The following is a 7,444-nucleotide window of genomic DNA, read 5'->3' on the forward strand; positions in this document are numbered from 1 at the left end:
TGGGGAGGAAGGATGAAGGAGTTATTGTTTAATGGCTACAGAAACAGTCTGGGAAGATGAACAGAATTCTAGAGACAATTGGAGGTACTAGCTGCACGGCAATGTGAATACACATAAATGCCACTGAACTGTACACATAAAAATGATGAAAATGGTAAGTTTTATGTGAAGTAATTTTACCGCAGTAAAAAGGCACATCTTAGGGGGGGAAGTGGCATTCAGCCTAAGTGTGGAGTATGGGGTGGGTCTAGGGGGAGGCAAGAGAGGTACCACCACTGGAGAAAAATTTAAGGGGACATGAAAGAACTCACTAATCAAGATAAATACTAATGTAAAGCAGTCTCTTTTTTAAAAAAATATTTTATTTATTCATGAGAGAGACACAGAGACATAGAGGGATAAGCAGGTTCCCTGTGGGGAGCCTGATGTGGGACTCCATTCCAGGACCCCAGGATCACGCCCTGAGCCAAAGGCAGATGTTCAACTGCTGACCCACCCAGGCATCCCTAATGCAATCTTTTAATTAAACTTTTCTGAGATAATTGTAGATTTGCATGCAATCGTAAGAAATGGTATTCCTTGGTACCCTTTACCCAGTTTCTTCTGATGGTAATACCTTACAAATCAATAGTAAAATATTACAACTAGGTTATTGATATTGGTACAGTCAACATACAGAACATTTCTATCTGCACAAGGATTCTTCATGTTGCCCCACTTCCCTCTTCCCACCTACAGTTTAAAAGATCCCCAAAGCCTCACCTCCCATCTGAAGAATTAGAAGAAAAATGTGACAGGATCCATTCCCTGAAGTACTTTGTATCTCTGATGTCCTACCTCTGGTAAAGCGATTTATATGCATTTCACAAGAAAAGCCACTGGAAAACCTCTTTGTTAATATGATGACTATTGTGAGAGTGATTGTTCCTTCTCCTTAAGTCTTTCACTAAAGCCACAGCATGCTGTCACTGCCCAAATTTTGGCTATAGATGCTGCTCTGACTGCTTGAAATAGACACTGTTGGTTGCCTGCCCAACATACATCTCTGCACCCGCCATTTGCTCTCCTAACAGAATTCTGCTTTTATTGTAATGCATACTTCTCTGAGCATCCTGTTTCTAGAAAGGCTAGTCTTATATTCAAGTCTACACAGATTTTTTTTTTTAATTTGGCTAAACCAATCATGAGGACCCATGTCTTTTTCTTCTGGTGTAGACATGACCATACGATGAAATTTGGGCCAATGATTCATAAGAACTGATGCCTGGACTAAGTGGCCACCTTGTTGTCACTCTGGAGATAAAGCCAACAGAGGAGAGCAGAACTGAAAGAACTAAAGAAAAACAGGAATGAACCCCAGACCTCCAGTGCCTATAGTTGCCCTCTCTCTGGACAGGTGGTAGGCGAGAGAATCAATGCTCTTGTTATTTGATCTGGTGGGATTGTAAATGTTTTATTACTTGTGGCTAAAAAGCATCTTGTCTGATAGATCCTAATATCCCTTATAAGGTTTGGACCCAGGTACAGAAGATTTTGTATCTTTTTTCACTCTGTGACACTACAGGTGTATCTGATATGAAAATCCATATTAAGCCTCTCTCTTGATCAATACATGTTACCAATTGCTATGTTTTAGGAATGTTTAAAAAAATCATTCTTTTAAGAAAATCATTCTTTAAATTTTTTTAGTATTCTTTCTAGGCGCTACAATGGTTGGACATTTCCCTTACCAGCAAGTTTGAAAACTACATACTTCTTAATAGGAAAAGAATCACAGCAATCCTAGAAGCAAGTCTCCATAGGTGATTTGTGTAGAATGGGAAAAAAGCCTCGCAGGTAACCAACAAAATGATACTGCATCACACCAGCTTCACCCTTGTCTGCTCATTGTGTTACTTTAATAACAAACATATGAAAGGACAAACTAGCTGATTCTCTAGGGTAAGCCAAGTTGTGACAGAACCCAAACCAGAGAAATCCCTGATTTACTCAACAAGGCCATATTTTCCTGGGGTGCTTTAGACAACTTATTGTGGCACAGCTGCAGATCTTGGCTATTTTGGTTTAGCTACCCCCGATGCGAGAAATCACCATGTAGAGATAATGATCAGTTGGTAGGAGTGTGGTTCTCATGCCTGTGGAGTTGTTTTCACTCTGTGTTACTGGACCATCTTCATCCATTCCCCTTATAACTATAAACCCTGACCGTTGGTCAGTCAACACAGGCTTTGTTAACATCCACAAAATGGAAGGGGAGAAATAAGGCAGCTACTAGAATAATGCTTCTCAAACAAACCACCTGCAATATTGTTACAATCCAGATTCTGATTCATTATGTCATGAACAGGACCTACGTTCTGCATTTCTAACAAGCTCCCAAGTGTTGCTGATGCAATTCAGCTGTGGACCATTCTGAGCAGCAAGGACCCATATCACCAGTACCTGTGACTGAATTCCTTGGGATTAAGTTCAGGTTATGATGAAATGAGGTTTCGCTTTTTCTTAGAGGGCTTGCACAGACCTGGTTAGACAGATGGCTTGTGGTCAGCCGAACCCTCCCCAGTGGATGAAGTCATGACATGTGGAAAACTAGCAGACCTCAGTGAGAGAATGTGAAAAGGACAAAAGATAGAGTATGTCCTGACATTACTAGATTCCCTGGTTTCGGTGGCTCCTGAAACCTTGTTGATTACCATGAAGACTGATTGCTCAACACTTCATCAAATTTCCAGAGCCAATAACTTCCTCTCATTGCTGAAGCAACTAGAGTTGGATTCCTATTACTTAAAACCAAGATTCCTAACAATTAAAAATTATAAAGCAACAGCTAAATAAATTATGATAAATCCCTAAAAAGAGTCATATAGCTTTCAAGAAGCATTATTTCAGAAAACAGATTGAGATGGACAGATAAAGTTTTTAGAAAGGTATTGTACCAGTGTATGTATAGAGAATAGAATTCTATTAAGTGTTTGATTATTAAGAGTCATTATTCAAAAACATAAATAGTACTTCTGTAGGCTGAATAAGGGGACCCCAAATATGTCCATATCCTAATCCCCAGAAGCTGTGAATGTTACCTTGTATGGGAAAAGGGACTTTGCCAATGTGATTAAGGATCAAGATAAGGAGATTATCCTGCATTTATGAGTTGACCCTATATAACCGGAATGGTCCTTATCAGAGGGAGACGAAAGAGTAGAGTCAGAGGAGGTGATACGATGACAGAAGCAAAATTGGAGTGATATAATTTGAAGATGGAGGAAGGGCACCACAACTAAGAAATGTGGTGGCAACTAGACATTGAAAAAAGGCAAGAAAATAGATTTCCCCTCAGAATGAACCAGCCCTGCCAACATCTTGCTTTAGCCCAGTGAAACTGATTTCAGACTTCTGATTTCTAGAACTGTAAGATAATAAATTTGTATTGCTTAAATCCACTCAATTTGTGGTAATTGTTAAAGCATCAATAAGAAATAATACAGTAATTATCTCCATACTTTCATCTAATTAACTTGTTACTTTATAAGAAACAATTTAAGGAACAAATATGGCTTGCTCTAAAAGTAATACTATATACTTGTTTCTAAAAGTAAAACTATATAAGTTTTCTACATTTTAACAGCTTATTTACTATTGTTTTCTAGAACTACAAAATGTAATCAGAGTGTAATCTTCATTTAACTCCTACTGCAGGAGAACCTCCCTCCTGTACTAATAGAAGTCTGACCCCATCAGTCCCCCGGAAAAATCTCCTGATATCTGCTGGTAATATCTAACAATTGACTTAAACTGCATTCCCAAAATTGACACGTGATGAAAGCCAAAAGACCCACCGACATATTCAAGTCACAGAGCACATTAAAGGCAGAGTGATGCCTAACAGCTCTTGGAATTCTCACTCCTCTTTCAGTGCATTCCCAGCACCGTGACTCTGGGATCCCATTTCAAATCACCAAGAACAACAAAATGGCATGACCACCACATGCATGCTAGAGTTTAGTGCAATGTAGTAGTCTAGCAGTCTAGTGTAAAGATCTTGAAACTCTGAACACTGCTCATGAAACTAAAAGAAGCTGAAGAGTCCTGGTCTAACATTCCCATCCCCAGGTTGGGGGATCATAGGCCTGTCCTCTGGCCCTCAGAGTCCTCAGTGTACATTGGTTTTTGTTGTACTTAGTCCACTCTCTCATAATTATTTGTTTGTGCATCCATCTCCCCAGCTAGACTTTGATCTCCTTTATAGTAAAGTCTATGTTTATTCCTTTTTTGATTTCCTAGCCTAAGACAGTGCCTAGCATAGACAAGACATATAATAAATGTTTGTTCAATTAAATTGAATCCTAGCCTGGAACAGAACCTTAGAACTCTTATTTACCCCACATAATAAAAATTCAACTTTCTTCAAAGAACTTGCTAACGTGGAATAACATGATAGTATGACCAACTCTCCCCTAGGCTTTGAGCAAACATGAGATTTCTTTCTAGGGCAAACCTGTTCATCTCTGTTTAACTTGAGTTTAGATTTCAAAGGGTAAAATTCAGATAGTATCTTGGACCTCCAAATGAATTCATGATGAATGAGAGTCCTATCTAGTCCCTTATTTTCTTTTACCCAGGCTTGATCCAAGCCAGGCCATTACTGCTCGATGACAGCTCTATATCTTCCTCTTCAAGATGCTTTGCTAAATATGGATGGAAATACAAAAAAACTCAGATTCTTTGTCCCTTAGGATCTTCTCAAGAGGCTACTAAAGTGGCTGGCTAGAGTTTCTTCAGCATACCATAGTATATAAGCATTTTGACTTTAGGATTAAATTGATCTAGATTTAAATCCCAACTATAACTTTCAGTAGGTAAAAAAACATTGGGCGTGTTATTTTAGCCATCCGAACTGTTTCTCTCATTTAGAAAGTGAGGATAAAATACCTACTTATTGAGATTATGTAGCATAGAATTTCTGCACATAGAAAGTACTCAAAAAGTAATAGTTACCATTATCATGAATAATTATTATTCCACACAAGTGACTCCAGAGAGGGTAAGGTGTGATGCTGTATACACCTACCTGGCCCAAATTTGGAGGAAACATCTCCCTAGGTATTTCTTTTTGTACATGTAGACCATCTAGCAAGAAACCATAAGTAAAAGTGTTTTTATTGGTCCATAGAACTGCCACTATCATACAGAGAAGTCCATACCTAATGAACAAATAACCATAATACTCCCATCTGTGGTAACTTTATGCATATCAGTGCAGTTCTTCCTCTTCTTTGGAAATGAAACCAAGATTAACCATTGGCCTTCAGCCTTTCCTAAACCAAGGCCACTAATATTTTAGGATTAAAAGTCTCAGAAGCACCACAGTTGAGAAATTTCTTTGTCTAACCAAAATGGAGTAACAGGAACTAGACCTACTCTCCCACCTGAAATCTAAAAAAAAATAAAACAATAGATATAAAACAATAGTTTTCAAAATACTGGGCATCGGTAGTGAAGGACTATGTTCCCTGAGAGGTCAAAACAAAGGAGATGCTCCCAACAACTGCCAGGACCTTCTGCCTGGAGAGTTTTCAGGCTGCAGAGCCTAGAAGGAAAACCCAAGTAGAATTCATCAAACTTTCTGAAATGAAGAGGTGAAGTTAAAAGTCCAGAGAGGATGTGGCTAGAATTCAGAGGACAGAGATGAATGAGCAGCAGAGAGCAAACTTGGGAGAGCTACAGTGAATATCTCTGGAGTCCTGACCAGCACATTCATGTAAACAAACTACCCAGACCAGGTAAAAAAAAAAAAAAACTATATAAAGACATTGTCATGAGAACACTTGGAATTCAAACAGGGTCAAAACATAGTGTGGGGTTTTTTTATTAAGAAAAATGCAAATTAATTTTAATCCTAAGAAGTTAGCCCATGATGCATTTATCTTTTCATTAAAAAGTACACAAAAATGCCCCCAGCAAGAAACACCAAGTAAGAAAGGATGAAATAGTTTGAAACCTCTTAAATTATTTTGCCAAGAAACTGAATTTTAGAAATTTTCAAATTATATATATAAAACTGATGATTGCCTCTGACTAACAAAGGTGTGGCTATTAAAATAAAATCAGTTTTATGTGATACCAAAAACTATTACTGTTTCAGTGTTTTTAAACTTGCCTCAAATTATTTCTGTAGCTATGTAAACTACTTTACTTTGAAATGGGTATTCCAAAATACATATTTTTAAATGAATTGCTACAGTGCACTACAAGTGTGAACAATATTATTCATGCACTTTACAAACATTGAAGAACAATAAATGAATTACAAGATATTTGACAATCTTCAAACATTTTTTACATGAAAAGTCAAAACCTTGTGCTGAGGGGTTTGAGTCAGTCCTAAGTGTTTGTCCAATTACGAAAGTTGACTGATCTTCCCATGCTGACAACAGATTGGAGAATATTATCAATCACAGAATATTGGGTAGATCCTCAAAAGAGTTTTGTTTCAATGGTGAGTCAGAATTTGCCTTACAGTAAACATGGTTCTAGTGTCACCTAACAAACTTTTGAAACAAAACTTTTAGTTTTATGATTTTAATCATTTTATGATTAAGTTGTTTCCAAGTAACTTAATTGAATTTTAAAAGTCTCGAGAAAATTTGTAGGAATTCAAAAATACCTACCAGACAAGAAATAATTATCAATGTTTTGACATCCAATAAAATAATCCAGGAATATAAATAAGCAGGAAAATATAATCCATGATAAGAAGAGAAACCAATCAATGGAAATACACCCACTAATAACATAAGAATTAGTAGTGAGGAACTTTAAAATAATAGTTAATATATAGTATCTGTTCAAGAGCTAGAGAAAAGAGTACATTTAATAGAGATATGGAAAAAGTTTTTAATGACCCAAATAAACATCCAGAAATGAATACTGTAATGTTTGATTTTTCATTTCAGACAATTAAATGGAACTAACAGACTAGACATTACAAAAGACATGAACTTGAAGATATGGCAACAAAAACTATCAAACATGAATTTAGAAAAATAGGCTGAAAAAACAAAATATCATTGAGTTGATATCATTGAGTACTCCAATATATGTATGATTGGAGTCCAGGAAAGAAGGGAGAGGGACAGAAAAATAACAGGATGAAAATGGTTGAAAACTTTTCAAAGTTGGTGAATACTATAAATCCACAACCTCAGATCTTAACAAACCCCAAATGCAAGAAATATAAAGAAAATTCTATCAGAGTATTTCATAATCAAATTTCACCCAACTCATTATAAAGAGAAAAGCCTTAGGAGCAGCCAGATAAGAAAGACACATTAAATATTGAACAAAGATAAGCAGATGATTACACATTGGAAGCAATGCAAAACCAGAAGAATACGGTGCTGAATATTTTAAATCTTAAAGAGAAGAAAAAAAATCACTTCAAGAT

The sequence above is a fragment of the Vulpes lagopus genome, chromosome 9, assembly GCF_018345385.1.
Source record: "Vulpes lagopus strain Blue_001 chromosome 9, ASM1834538v1, whole genome shotgun sequence".
Lineage (NCBI taxonomy): Eukaryota > Metazoa > Chordata > Mammalia > Carnivora > Canidae > Vulpes > Vulpes lagopus.